The 15,492-nt window shown below is 41.9% G+C and overlaps 1 long non-coding RNA gene across 1 annotated transcript in view; it reads right to left on the reverse strand.

The window, feature by feature from the left end:
- LOC129145632 (uncharacterized) overlaps nucleotides 1-4,807 on the reverse strand; it is a 33,527-nt gene extending 28,720 nt beyond the window's left edge. The window contains exon 1 of the long non-coding RNA XR_008551444.1: nucleotides 4,738-4,807. This is a non-coding gene — a long non-coding RNA (uncharacterized LOC129145632). The remainder of the gene's footprint in view (nucleotides 1-4,737) is intronic.
- Nucleotides 4,808-15,492: the final 10,685 nt, after the last annotated feature.

The raw sequence follows: 15,492 nt of genomic DNA on the forward strand, positions 1-15,492 counted from the left end.
ATTACTTTTCATGAAACCAGCACTTGCTTTTTTTTTTTTTTTTGCTAAAAGAATGCCCACCATAACTCAGAAATGCCTCAAGTGAGAGTGAATCTGGATAATATCCAGGTGAATGCAGGTAGAGTCCTTAGCATGAGGCAAGAATATTTATTTTTTATTCCCATTTCCATTTCACATGCATGTCAGTCATGCCAACAGAGCTTCTACAAGCACCATGAGAATAACGGATTTAATGGAAGAATTATTATTTGGATGTAGGAAGGAAAAATGTTGACGTGGGCACCAGAGAATTGGAAAGTCACTAGACCTATCCACCTGCTGTGCCACGAGGGTGGGCTGATCAGAGCTTGCAAGACAACAGATGAAACTGTGTGCAACTGGCTGCCAGGACAGGACCCCAAAGGTGTACCTCCTGGAAAGGCCTGGGAAAGTGCCACCTCTGTGGACTTGTTGTCCCTTTGAAATTCACCTCCACCTGCAGTAAAACACCCGACAATGGTTCTGAGGCTGCCATTGTGGCAGAGAGCGATGAACCCAGAAGAATTGCAGGAGCCACAGAAAGAGAGCAGGGACTGCTTGAGGCTCACCACGAAGCTCTGTGTTCATTCCTCCCATGCCTGCCTGCTCCACCTATGAGAGGGTGGCCTCTGCTTCACTTCCTCTTCCCAAATCTCACACAAATTCATCTCATGGCCCTAACTCAAACCGTAAAAAGAAGGGAATCCTGGGCAAGGCAGTTCTCTGCCTTAGAAAGGGAAGCAATGTCAATTTAACAGGACGATGTCAGTCTACAAGTCCTGAGGTCATATGGGGCTCTGCAGTCAGACCGTGTTCCAAACATGGCTCTACCACTTACCAGCTCTGTATCCCTGACAAATTTCTTAGCTTCATGAAGATATTGTCCTTCATATGTAATATGGATGTAATAAAATGATCCAACTCATGAGGGTGAGATAAGGCTCACATAAAGCTGAAGTAAGTCATGTAAAGGGCTCTGTTCTAGCCCCAAGCAACAACATTATACCACTTACCCTATAATGACAAGGGTATTGAGTCCAATGGTATGGTCTCCTGCATTTGGGACTGCAGAAATTGGTCAGGATTATCCTGATTAACAGGTAGAGCTGTCTAATCTGCTCCATATTTAGTCCTGACAAGATGGCATGGTCTTGGGAGTATACCTTTATCTTATCTCTCCAAGCATAAGCCCTAGTCAGCATATTTCATGAGGAAATGTGCTTGGATTCCAAGAAAACTGTCTAGGTTAGCTGTGTACTCAGAGTGACATACAGAAGAAGTGGAGATGACATTCAATATGCTGTTTGACTTGAGAGGTGCCACAGAGAGATTGACTCACTGTCAAGCTAGATATGAGGAACTGCCTGAATTTAACATGTGAGTTGCTTCTGATGAGATGTAGTCAACTCAATCCTCATCAATCCAACAGCATGTTTGTATACTCTCTCTCTCTTTCTCTCTCTCTCTCTCTCTGCTTAATCAGCTAAGAATTTCCATGAAATCATAAACGAATAAGTGTCAGATACCAATGACAGGCATTAACTATTTAAGCAAATACAGTAATTAAAAATTAAAATTTAAAGTTATTTTAATATAAGGGATAAATATGACATAATTCATGCCTTCACAAAGCTTACAATCTAACAGATTGGGACAGGAGGTAGAAGCAAGCTCAGATATCATGCAGATAATGAGAGATAATGAGTACCTGACGCACACTGCAGTGGATCCCCTAGGACAGGAAGAGCTCAAGTGTCAGCCCACATGCAACCTTCTCAAAAAGCCTGTGTCCAAACTAAAAGAATCCACCCTTCTTTGTTACAACACTGTTTTAACTTTGCTCACAGACATCGCCAAGATTGGTGACTATGTTCTACATTATTGTCTCCTTCAACTGGAAGATGAACTCAACAAGATGAGAAAATTTATCTCACTTTTTTGCTACTGCAAGATAGTGCTTGTCATGTAAGAGATGTTCAATCACTAACTGCTAAAAGAATGAGTATTCACTGATGAGCGGGGAAGGCTTCATAAAAGAAGTGATACTGTTTGAAAAATGTGTTAAGAAAGGGAAGATTTCAGTAAGTAGAGTTTGGAGGGATAGGAAGGGGTGAAAGTGGAAGAAAGGAACAGAAGAGGTAGATGTCTTGAGGAGATGACAAACATATCTTGGAATAATACAAGTACTAGTGCTGGTTGAAAGCCATGGAACCACATGGAACCCAAGTGTGCTATGGCTGAAAGGACAGCTGAGTTTATGTCAGGAACTGAGAACCACTGTGCTTGGGGGATTCACACAGGTGACCACAAGGCACTAAGCTGCCACATCAGTACATGAGCTCCCAATGAGAACAAACTCTTCTAGCTTGAATGCAGTAATTTGCTTATAGCTGTGGCACAGTCTGTTAACTCCAAATATTCAGACCCAAGCATCCTTTGGGGATCATATAATTCTTAAACCTAAGTTATCTGGTACTTGTAATGTTAAGCAATGAAGAATGTGAGAACTTTCTATGTGACCTCTCTCTGTGTATCCTTTTACACTATTAGAAGCAAAAGACTCCTAGATGACGGAAGAGCAGGATGGAAGAGGCCAGGGCCCTGAGTCACTGCCTGGAGAAGAATCACTCAAGAAAGTTTCTGATCCACATCAGACTGATACAAGTGAGGGATAAGCCTTTGATGTTGTTATAAGCCAAAGACTTGGGGGTATGGTATTTACTTTACTACACCTTAGACCAGACTAGCCATACTAATTTTTTTAAAAAGCACTTTTATCCCTTTTGGGGGAGATGACAGGGAAGTAGAAGCTCAGCTTTGATTAAATCTTAATATATGCTATAATCATTATGGGCTGCCATTTAAATAATTTAGCTAATCACACTAATGACCCTGCTTTAAACCTATCGCTCCCATTCAAATTTGGCACATCACACTGTACTATCTGTACTATCTGTACTATATGGTATTGATTTTATCACAACTTCCTATAATCATAGTCAGTATACTTCTATTCAGGAAGTGAAGTTTAAAATACTTATTATTTTAATGGATTACAGAATCTGACAGTAAGGACTATCAAATTTCCCTCTATATTTTTGACCATCTCTTCTTCCTCCTATGATTTCTATAATGAACCTTCTGTCAACTTCTGGTTAATACAAACAACTTGATCCAGCAAAGTTATGAAATTTGATAGGAGGAGAGAGTCAAGGAGTCAAACAGCACTGGAATCTGTGTGAAATCCAGTGTGCCTAATACCTAAGGGGGCACTGACCCCCAGAATGCCAGGTGAGAACTGCTTGCTGGAGTGTGATCCCTTGTGATCCCTCACATAGAATGTTACAGCTAAATCAGCTGTGTGATTTGAAGGCACTGTGAGAGATGTAGCAATAATCTAATATCAAAATGAAGTATAAATGCCAACCCCCTCAAATATAAATGGATCAAATTAGCCCACGCTGTTTGAGCAGAGTAAGTAATTCTTCACAGAAAGACACAAGCTGATTAGTGCACATATCAGAGTGTCATCTTCTGAGTACGGAGTAACTTCTGACCTTAGACCCTCTGGTTCATTTCAGTTGTGTGCCTTTGCATTCACATTTAACATGATTTCCAGATAATTGGCAAAATGATTCAAGATACTGGTTCAATAATTGGATAAGCAGTTAAACTTGAATTTAGGGAGGAGACTAAAGAAATGTAAATATTTTATATTCATTTAAGCTCAATTATTGTCGTCAAAATTTAAGTAAGCAAAGCTCTAACTCCAAGGGTCTAACGTTCTTTCTGGTATGAATTTTTCAATGAGCTGTGTATGTGTGTGTGATCCATGTTCACTAATGAAAAACAGAAAGAACTGAGAAGAAAATCACTAGGGATCCTGCCATTCAAAGTCATCTACTGAATATTTTTCTGTATATTTTACAGAATTAAGATATTAAAAATATTATATTGTAAATATGTGTAAGCAATTTTTTCCTTTTTACAATATGTACTATATTTCCCCCCAAATCATCAAAATTCCCCTCTTAGAATGTTTTTGAAGATGCATAATAATCCACACTTATCAATATTTATTTAATCCCACATATGGTTATTACTGCCTAATAGTTTTTTTTTTTTTTTTTACATTTTAAAAGGACAGGTTTATTAGGAAAAGGAGGGGGAAAAAAAAGACCACCTGCACAGTCACATACAGGCAGTCTTGGGAGCAGAGCTGCCTAGATTATTTTTAAAAGTATATATACATTATAAATACTTTGCGATATAGCATCACATCTACATAAATATATATTTTCTGTGTTTCAAGTTACTAATCTAGAGTATATTCACAGAAGTCAGATATTTATTCAGAGGAGATAGTCCATTTTTAAAATAGAATTTTGGTCAAACCAATGCTTTTCTCAACAACAACTAATTGTGGAAAATTATAAACACTCATGCTCTATCTACCAGAAGATAATCACCTCTGTGTCTTCCTAATTGATACATATATTTCTTTTTATATGCAAATATAACCTCAAATATAATGGTATTAGAATGAAGTGATTACTTTTGTGCTAAAATGTTGTGGTATCCCTTTCATTCTAGTCTCCAGAGTCCCCACGGATGGGGCAGGTAGGTGGGAAATTAAATGCCCAATCCTGAGGACTGAAGGACAGGAGACAGCAGCATGCTGGTTATGTTTCAAGCAATCTGCTCTGAGCAACCACCTACCTTACTCCTCCATAGGCAGTCTTTTCCTCTCGGAACTCATTAGAAAGACTCTGTCATTTCATTTCCAAAAGTATTCCGCCCAGCAGGATTGGCACTTCTCCAGATACCATGAAGTTCACAGAAATCAATGTGGTGGTGGTGGCCCATTCCAAGAATAATCACTTTAAAGACTCCCTGAATATATAAAATCAATAACAGAGCATGTCAATGCAATCTGTGTAATTAAATCACTCCCAAGTACCCTCATTTTTTTTCTCTAAACAATCTGATAGGAGTCTGAGCTGACAGAATCTCTACAAGGTATCGTGCTGAACTCCAGAAGGGCCAAGGCTGGATTCACACTCATCATGTTTCTGCGATAGCCAGGACTTCAGATCTCAGGCCAGAGTCAGAGCTGTGCCTACACTGGGAGAGGCCGGGGGAGGACAGACGCTCCTCCTCTTAAGAGAGTGGCAGGTTGTGCAGCCTGGTAAGCATCTAGCCACATCAAAGCCAGTCACTGACTGTGACCTCTGCCAGCAAACCGTGGCTGGTGCACACTTGAAGGGATGAGTGGTGGTAGGCTAACCTGTCACCCAGGTGTTGGGATCCATCCTTGGTGATTTTTCCTGTGTGTGTCAGTCTTGAGATTAGGCATCAGTGGGTTAAAATATAATGAATGCGTTTGGTGTAAGTGGCAGAGAGGAGCACAAATGTAAGCAGGAATAAGCAAGAGCAGAACTCCTGTAGTCAAGGACGGGGCTGACAGAGCTACAGGTCTCCAGACAGGACCACTGACAGAAGAGAACAGAGTGGGGATAATTAGGAGAAGCTTCCTGGAGAAGAGTGTTTTACATGAGTTTTTAAAACAAAGAGGAGCAGGAACTCTGCTTCTGATAATGGGAGATTAAATATTTCAGACTGGGCCTCCCTAGTGGCACAAGGGGTTAAGCACGGCACTATGAAGCTATCTGCAGCCTCTGCAGCACGAGCTGGACCCCAGGCCAGCCAGGGAGCTACCCACATGGCAAGGCAGACCTCTCCTGTCTCACCTGCTGCTCCCCTCAGCAGTGTATTTCAGTAGATCTGCCTGTTCCGTTCCCCACTCTGTCTCTGGTGAATCCTCTCACCCCCATACCTCTGGCATGTACCCCAGCTCTTGTATGCATAAATAAATAAATATCTTAAAAATAAATATTTCAGACTAACTTCCCCACTGAAGACAACCAGAAATAATGAGAGAGAGAAAGTCTGTATGTGTGTGTGTGTGTGTGTCCCAGATAATCTCCATATATCTCAGTATTAAAAAGCATGCTTGTGTATAAACCATGGATTAATCAGGAAATTAGAAATATTTGAACCAAATAATAAAAAGTATAAACATCAAAATTATATCATGAAGCTAAAGGTGTACATAGATATTTATGACTGGAAATAAATATAAGTTAATAAAAGAATGGTAAAATCATTCATCTAAGTATTAACAAATGTTAGTCTCAAAACAGAAAAAGTAAACTGAATTTAAAGTAAAGGTAAGCAAGCAATAAAAATATGAGCAGAGGGGCCTCCCTGGTGGCGCAAGGGGTTAAGACGCAACCTATGAAGCTACCCACAGCCACTGCAGCATGAGTTCGATCCCCGGCCAGGGAGGTGACCCACATGGTGCAGTAGACCTCTCCCTTCAGCAGTGTTTTTCAGTCCATCTGCCTGTTCTGTTCCCCACTCTGTCTCTGGTAAATCCCCTCACCCCCCACACCTCTGGCCTGTACCCTAGTTTTTGTATGCATAAATAAATAAATCTTTAAAATATATATGAAATAAAAAAAATTAAAATATGAGCAGAAGTGAAATAAAGAGAAAAGGCTGGTTTTATAAAAAGACTAATAATGTAAACCATGACAAGAGAGATCAAGACTTTAAAAATTGGAACACACAGAAATAACCAAATCAAGAATGAACAAAGCTATGCCACAAAATAAGGATATTACATAAATGTATTCAAACAAATTCAAAAGTTAGGTGAAATAGTCAAATTCCTAGAAAAGCAAAACTTTTAAAAATTACAGAATAGATCTATGAATTCCTATAACTATCAATGAAATTTAATCCTTAATTTAAAACTTGCCAATATAGATTCAGGTGGCTTCTTACATAAATTTTACAAAATAATCAAGGAAGGAATAAAACAATTTTTAGAACATTTCCTGAAAGTAGGAAAAAATGAAGCAATACTTACCAACTCATTTAATGAGGTTAGAACAAAATGACAAATATTCTAAACAAAATATTAGTCTACCAAACACAGAAATACATAAAAAGGATAATACATCCAGAGCACATTTATTCCAGAAATGAAAGGTTGATTCACCAGTTGGAACGGATCAATGTATTTTACTACCTTCATAAAATAATCATATAGTAATTTTAGGGATGTAATAAATACATACATGCACTATTTGGATGTAAATAAATGGATGTAATAGATAAATGGAAAGATTTATTAAAATCCAACATCTATTCATAATAAAACTCTTAGCAAAAGAGAAATAGAAGGGCATTTTCTAAACATCCATACCTCCTAATAAAGTACCTTCCCCAAGACTGTCTCTGAATCTCCTTGACAATATTTCCAATACTCACATTATAGGAGCTTTGGGATCTTGGGCCGCAAATGAGTATAGGATCCATCCAGGATCCCTCAAGTGATTCACAGTAGGGCAAAGGGTACAGGCACAGTTCTGGCTGCTTTTTCTGTATTCTCAAAGCTTTTAAGTACCTACTATTACTATGAGACAGGACACACTGATTTATTTCAGGTAGTAACCATAACAAAACATAATTTGGAAAAAAAGTCAAGTTTGAGAATTAGTGACTTTGTTTTTCTCTGGAAGATTTCCTCACTTCTAAAGTCTTGAAAGGAATTCTTGGCAGTAACTGTAGTGTACGTCGTGAGGAAATTAACTGGTGATATGTTAAAATTAACATATGTCATGAGTACTGCCAGTCACACAGCTGGTTGTTGGTTCTCACTATACTGGAGGCCACAGCTTCCTCTGAGCAATGGTGTCAGGGAGTCAGTGGTCCTGGGAGCCCTTCCATCCTCTTCTCTGCATTTCCTTGCTTCTCCACATGTTGCCATGGACGCCATACTTTGTTGCCTGCAGCCATTAACATGCAGACCCTGATGCTCTCACATCCCAGACATTTCTGTGTGTTCCTGCCATTTCTAATCATTTTTTCTATTCTCTATCATTGCTTACTGGCCCCAGTTCCATGAGAAGACTAACTGAGCAAATAAGTCATCCTAAAGTTAACAGCTGATTGTGACTCACAGGAGGCAGGGGAAGCCAATGATGTAAAACACCCTACTAAGTGGTTGCCACTGCCCTTTTGCCACCTTTCCCCATAATCCTCATATGAGGTTTATTTATTTATTTATGTTTTATTGAAGTAACAATGGTTTACAACACTCCATTTGACTTTGATGTATAGGGTCACAACCTTCAGTTGTATATTATCACACCGTGCCCACCACCCAGGGTCCCCAACCATAGTCACTTAGCTCTCCACCCTCCCCCTCCCCCTCTGGAACCTCAATTCTATAGTTGTATTTCTAGGGTTTGCTATTGGCTTGGTTTTGTCTAACATTTTGCTTTGTTTTTCAGTATTTCTTATGTAAGTGAAATCATCTGGTATTTGTCTTTCTCCTTCAAAATTATTTCACTGAGCATAATCCCCTCTGACTACATCCATGTTGTCAAATGGCAAGAGTTTATCTTTTTTTTTTTAGAAACTGACAAGTATTCTGTTGTGTGTATATAACACATCTTTCTGATGCACTTATTTCTCGTTGGGCACTTAGGTTGTTTCTATAACTTGGCTATTGTAAACAGGGCTGCAATGAACATAGGAGTGCAAACATCTCTTCAAATTAGTATTTTTGTCGCATACTTCCAGTAGATACCTAGGAGTGGGACTGGTGGGTCACATGGTCGATCTGTTCTTTATATTTTGAGGAATGTCCATACAGTCTTGTCTAGGGGCTGGACTTGTCTACATCCCCACCAACAGTGTAGGAGGATTCTTTCTCCACATCTTCACCAACACTTGCTTCAATATGGATCATCCTCACAGGTATGAGGTGGAACTCACTGTGGTGGTGATCTGCATTTCCCTCACTCTATATGTGATGATGAGCATTTTGCCATGTGCCTGTTCTCCATCTCTATGTCTTCCTTGCAGAAGTGTCTATTTGGTTCTTCTTCCCATTTCAGGATTGGGGGCTTTGTTTTCTTTTTGTTGTATTAGTTCTTTGTTGATCTTGGATATCAGCCTCTTGTCAGATGTATAGTGTATAAATAATTTCTCCCATTCAGCAGGGTGTCCTTTTGTACTTTAGTGAAAGTTTCTTCCCCCCACTGTGCAGAAGCTTTTTAGTTTGACTTAGTTCCAGTAGTTTAAATCTTCTTTTGCTGTTGGAGATGAATCCACAAAGATATCACTGAAGCCTATGTCATGGTTTCAGCGTGTGAGGTGGCCAAAATGTTCCTGGGAGCCCTACCGTACATTTCTAGGATTGCCTATGGTTTCTTCTATGTATTTTATGGTTTTAGGCTTTACAATAAAACCTTTTATCCATTTTGATTTGATTTTTGTGTATGGTATGAGATAGTCTAGCTTCATTCTTTTGCAAGTGACAGACCACTTTTCCCAACACCATTTATCGAAGAACCTTTCCTTTCTTCAAAATATATTCTTGACTTCTTTCTTGTAGATTGATTTTCCATAAAACTGTGGGTTTATTTCTGGTCCCTCAATTCTATTCCAGTTGTCTGTGTGTCTGTTTTCTAGTTTGAACTCTGGGAGTGTGATGCCACCATTCTTCCTCGTTTTTCTGACAAATTGCTTTAACTATTGTTTAACTAGTGTTTTTGTTGTTCCATATGAACTTCAATAAAGTTTGTTCTACTTCGTTAACGAATGACAGAAACTTTATAGGGATTACAGTGAATCTGTATATTCCTTTGGGGCAGATGGCTGTTTTAGCAATGCTAATTATTCCAATCTATGAGCAGGAAAATGCTTTCCATTTCTTCATGTCCACTTCCATTTCTCTTTGCAGATGACATGATAACATACATAGAAAAGTCTAAGGACTCAGTAAAAAATTAATTCAAACAATAAATCTATACAATAAAGTGTCAGGTTACAATATCAATTTACAGAATCATATAAGCAAACAAGCCAGAAGAGGAAGACACCCAGGAAACAATCCCAATCCAATCCAATCAAAAAAGAGTAAATACTTAGGAATGAATTTAAGAAAGGAGGTGAGGGGGGACTCCCCTGGTGGTGCAGGTGGCTTAGCACCATGCTGTGAAGCTATTCGCAGCCTCTGCAGCACTGGTTCCATCCCGGCTGGCTGGCAAGGGTCCCACGTGGCGCGGCAGACTTCTCCTGTCACGCCTGCTGCTCCCCTCAGCAGTGTGCCTGTTCTGCTCCCCACTCTGTCTCCGGTGAATCCTCTCACCCTCCCGTGCATCTGGCCTGCACCCCAGTTCTTGTATTAATAAATAAATAAATAAATAAATCTTTAAAAAAAAAAAAAGAAAGAAAGGAGGTGAGGGACCTGTAAAATGAAAACTCATGAGATTTTTTGACAGTATTCCCACTTGATGGATGAGGAAACCGAGGCTTAGAGGCCATAAGTAAGATCATAGAACTAGCATGGTGGTAGTGTTATAGGACAGGGAGAGGGGTAGCCCAAGCCCCGCAAACCTGCCTATTCTAAATGGGTTCTGCCATCCGCCGCATCAACACAAAACATATGAGACTTTAATGGGAAGGAACTTTAATAAAACTAGGAAACAATACAGGTAAGGCAAAGAGTCTAGTTTCTAAATGAAGCACCCAAAGTTACCCGTCCCCTCGTGGGTAAAAGTCCATCCATATGGGATTGGCCCAGAACAAGGCCCCAAAGCCTGCCACAAGTCTAAAGCATCTTCCTGTGGGGACCCACAGAAAAGGGTCAGAAACAACCAGACAAGCCCGGAAGGAAAAGAGCAAAATCAACATCAAGATAAAAGCTGCCATTGTCACCTCCCCATGGGTCTCACCCACGTCTGTGTCACCCAGTCCACAACCCAAAGACAAGCGCAGTTTCTTCACGTGTCTCTAGGCTCCATGAGCCTCCTCCAGGTCTCCTGGCTCCATCCTGCTTCCTTCCTTCCTCAGTCTCTTCTGCAGCTTCTCCTCTTCCTGCTCAGCTCCACCCTCCCTTGGGTGGGGCAGGGAACCTCCCCCTTTCCTGGGACCACCCTGTTACAGTAGTGCTAGTATACAAATGCAGGGCCAGCTGATCACGAAAATCTGATTTCAGGAAATACTTGTATTGCCTCAATTACCTCCAAAAACAGAATTTCAGGCTCCCTCTCTAGTTTGAAGTATGGGATATTTTGAGCACAAGGTCATTTTCTGGCGAGCCAATGTCATCCGGAGCCTGATCCATGCTCTATTCTGATATTTAGCAGCAATGGATTAGCTTGGAGAGGGACATGGGTTTGCAGCTTTGTGTGTCTCTTCTCACTCTTACCTGCTGGTGCCAATTGGGAATGCCCAGGATCTCTCTGCCAGCTGGCATGGTGGCCTTGTTGTCACTTCTGAATTCTAATCAGGGTATTTGCTCTTGCCACATAGTACTGATGCCTCGAGCTGGCTCCAGGAAAATGCTGTGAAGTCTCCTTGCTGTGATGCCCACTGCATAATTCACCTGAATTCATTGCCTCTTGAAAATGATCTTTTATCTACAAAAAATAGAAAATATTTTGTTGACAAAGAGACATGAAGAAATGTACCAAGAAAGAAATTCAAAAAGAGAAAGGAGGACTCAATAGCCCTGAAGAAAAGCAGGTGAATATGACACCTGGGAACACATTTTTCACTAGCAGTATTGTCATTATAGTCTACAGAATCACCAAATGAACGATTCCTGCCAGGGTGCGGAAAACAGCTAATTACACAGAAATATCAGCTTAGTTCAGGTCTCTGAGATGTGTTCAGCAGAACACTAATTTTCAAAAGATGATTAGATGATCTTCTGCAGGAGAAAACAGTCTGCAGTCAAAACAATTTGGAAAAACCTGGGTTAAACAAAATTAAATGGATTTCTTTATTGCTTTAGTGAAGACTTTGCAGTCTTTAATATGTTAATGAATATCATGAATTTCCAAGAGGGGAACTATAGTATGCAGAATTTTCCAGCCTTCAAACCTTCCTCAACCTTCATAAGGTAGATCGATCTGTTATTCTCTCTTACCAAACCACGTTCATTTCTTTCTCAGACAATCACACTTCAGATTGTCAGGTTTACTTCTTGGCTTACAGGTTTGTAGGTCTTCCTCAAGGGACCCTGTGACCTGCAGGGGGCTTGGGACTAGGTCTGGCCAACAGAAAGGGCTGTGTAAACATTAACTGATAGTTTTTTTTTTCTTTTTATATCTAACATTTATTGAGTGCTGGACACTTAGCTGCTTTACATGACTTATCTCATTTAATCTTCACATCAACCCTATAGCATAAGTACTGTTACTATCCCCTTTTTATAGATAAGGAGTTATAGATAGGGCCCAGCAAATTCAAGTAGCTTGCTCAAGATTACATATGCAGTAAGTGGTAGAGAAAGGACTTGACTCCAGGCATTCTGATATGAGAGTCAGCATTATAACCATCAGTGAATATATCAGGTCTCTTCAATCCCAGGAGAAAGACAAAAGAGTGATAACAGTAGCTCTTTCATAGAGAACCAAACTGAGGCTCAAAGAAGCTAAGGCACCTGTCAGGGTGACCAGGCTAGGATGTAGCAGAACAGAGGCTGGTCTGACTCCAAAGCTCCTGCTCTGGGTGGATGGCCCAGATGGAGTGTGGAGGGGCACCGAGGCCTACAGGGAGTTCCCAGAGCAAGAACTGTCTCTCCCAGATTCCCCCCTTTTCTGTTGCTGTCATGGCCCCATTCCAGAAAGCTAGGTAGCACTGACATGTCAGTCATGATGGTGCCAGATTCTGCAAAAGGATAGAGAGGCCCCACTCTGTACCCTCCCTTTGTTACCTGCCTCAACTAGCCTTTCTGATTAGGCTGATCATGAGGACTTTAGGCCCTGTGTTCACACCAGTCCCACCACCTACTAACTCTATGCGCCATATGCTAGCTCACATCTTTGAGTTTCATATATGATAGTAGGTCTGACTTCATTAGATTGTTGAAATAATTAATTGAAACGGCACAAAGTACTTCAGCACATTGCCTGGTACATTTTCGGTATTGGTTAAGTAATTGTTACAAATGAAATAGTTAATAATCCCTCTGATTCTGTGCTGGTGACACTGAGAAAGCCACATGGGCAAGCACAGCACTTGGCACACAGAAGGTGCTCAATCAATGTTTGTTCAGTTGTCTTCTTTCCAGTATAACAACTATGAGAAGATAGGAGGGGGAGGTGACCATCACGGCATGCCAGAGCAGCGGGGAACAGCTACAGGACAGGATGGGACAATGGCTTCTTCTCCTTCTCAGCTGGGTAAATCTCAAGTTGCAATGCAGGCTGTGCTGAGTCTGAAGCATTGTTCAGGAAAGGTCTCTGTGTCCAGGGGACAGGTATCTACCCAGATTTTCCATGGGGAATGCACAGGACTGAATGCTTCCCAAGCAGTGAACCAGTTCCTTCAGGTCTGCCACCTTTGTGGGCTCAGTCTTCAATCATGCCAGGAAGCAGCCTTCTGTCGAACAGGAAAAGTGAAAACCCATCTTTTAAACAAATGCACCCTAAGCTCAGAATAATGCTGTCTACTTGTCCAAAGACAGACTAATAAGCAGTCCATGCCCCAAGCACTCTTGGTGCACCTGGCAGCCTGCTAGGCCCTTCTACTATTACCTCACTGAGTCTTTGCTGAAATCTACGAAGCAGGTGACAGCACCTCCACTTTACAGGGAGGAAGGTGAAGCCCAGAGAGATGAGGTAATCCTGAGGAGGAGCTCTCTGAGACCAGAGCTAAACGCTTAAACATTACGCAACGCCACTTGCTGCAAATTCTAATTCTCCCAAGAGAGGACGCCTTTGGCTGATCCTCAGAAGTCCTGGGTTGTCCTTATGCAGCCTCGAATTTGTGTACTGCTGACAAGCTACTGAACTTCTCTGGGCCTCAGTGCCACTACCAGTAAACTAACAGTGATAGTGACAACCATGAAGTACTTCACATGGGTCACCTCATTTAATCCTCACAACTGTGCTTTGAGGCAAGTCATTAATTTCCTCATTTTATAGACAGGACAGGAAGCCCAAAGAGAGGATTTGAATGCTTGGTTTCACAACCTATGGAGCATTAAGACAGGAGCCAATATGGAGCCAGACTGATACTGTGCCCAGGATCTTGGGCATATCTGGCCCCTCACCCCCACACAGAAGAGGAGATGCTGTAATCTCTTAGGCGCCTTCCAGGTAAGTCTGTAGGCTTTGAAAGAAGGTACCAAGATAGTGCCCAAGTGTCAACACCCAGTCCCACTGGACATCAAATCACTCCAGGGTCCGTCCCCTGTTCAGTCTGACCCACTGGTCACCTCCTGGGTGGGCAATGGCCAGAAGACCTGTCCACTAGCGCTCCAAGGCATGTGGGCAGGAAACAGAGTGTGTCCCTCGCTGTGTTCCCCTTCTAAGGAATCAATGCTGGACACACCAAGGGCACTGGCTTCTTGGCATTCATGATTTGTTGCCTCTAAGAGTCTGGCTTAGACTTAGGTAGAGAGTCCCATAACGAGAAGGGGACACATGGGCTTAATTCAGTTCAACAGTTGACAAAGCTCCACCCTCTGTGCGAGGCAGTGCGGATGCGGAGCTACAAGGGAGTGCGGTCTCGCTACCACTGTCCTGATCTGAGAAGCCAGAAGATGTGGGAAGAGCAGACTTTACCCACATGACCAGGGAGCTCTAACCTGTTCCCCCAGCACCACTAGAATGGGTTGGATTCCTCTGGAGATATGACCGGATCCCGTAAGTACCAGTGGTAGCTCCTTGAACACTGTGAAGGAGTTCTCAAATGCCACAGAGGAGCATTCATTGCTTTTAGCTTTTCACTTAACATTAAGGGAGATGCACAAGGTGCCTGCCCTGCTCCATGCTTCCTGCAGCCTAAGGACATCTCCAGCAGGCATAAGTCATTTTGAGGTGACTTGACCAAAACCCTACTCAATAGCTGCCAACAGCCTCCTGAGAACTGCCTAGCACTGAGGGGGCATGTTCTCCTCTTGCTTTGCCTGTAGCAACTGTGGTGCTCTCCAAGGTGCTGCTCTTTCGCTTGTTGCGCAGATGAAAGATTTCATATTGAAAGGGCCTCATAATGATGAGAACGCAAAGATATGTCCTCAGAAGTAACCGCTGGCTGGCTACTAGAAAATGGGGAAATGCCTGAGCTGGGAAGAGGTTCCCTGGAGGAAAGAAAGACCTTTTGGGATGCCCCAGACACAGCAGAGTTTTCCCACGTGCTGGTTACAGCAGGAAGTCCCTCATATGCTTGGTGGGCAGCTCTGGGTGCTGGGCGCTGGCAGGTGCTGGTGGGCAGTGGCACCGGGAGGAGTGAAGGGCTTTCCAGAACATGAAAACCCTCCAGTTGGGCTCACTGTTCCGTCTTGGTTTTCTTAATAATATCCTTGGGGCATTTGCTGCTTCTGCCCCTGGCTGACAGGAGAGGGGCCTAAGATGTGTTCCTGCATTTTTAATGAAAAAAGGT

The sequence above is a fragment of the Talpa occidentalis genome, unplaced genomic scaffold (assembly GCF_014898055.3).
Source record: "Talpa occidentalis isolate TD23 unplaced genomic scaffold, MPIMG_talOcc4v2.1 talOcc4.13, whole genome shotgun sequence".
Taxonomy (NCBI): domain Eukaryota; kingdom Metazoa; phylum Chordata; class Mammalia; order Eulipotyphla; family Talpidae; genus Talpa; species Talpa occidentalis.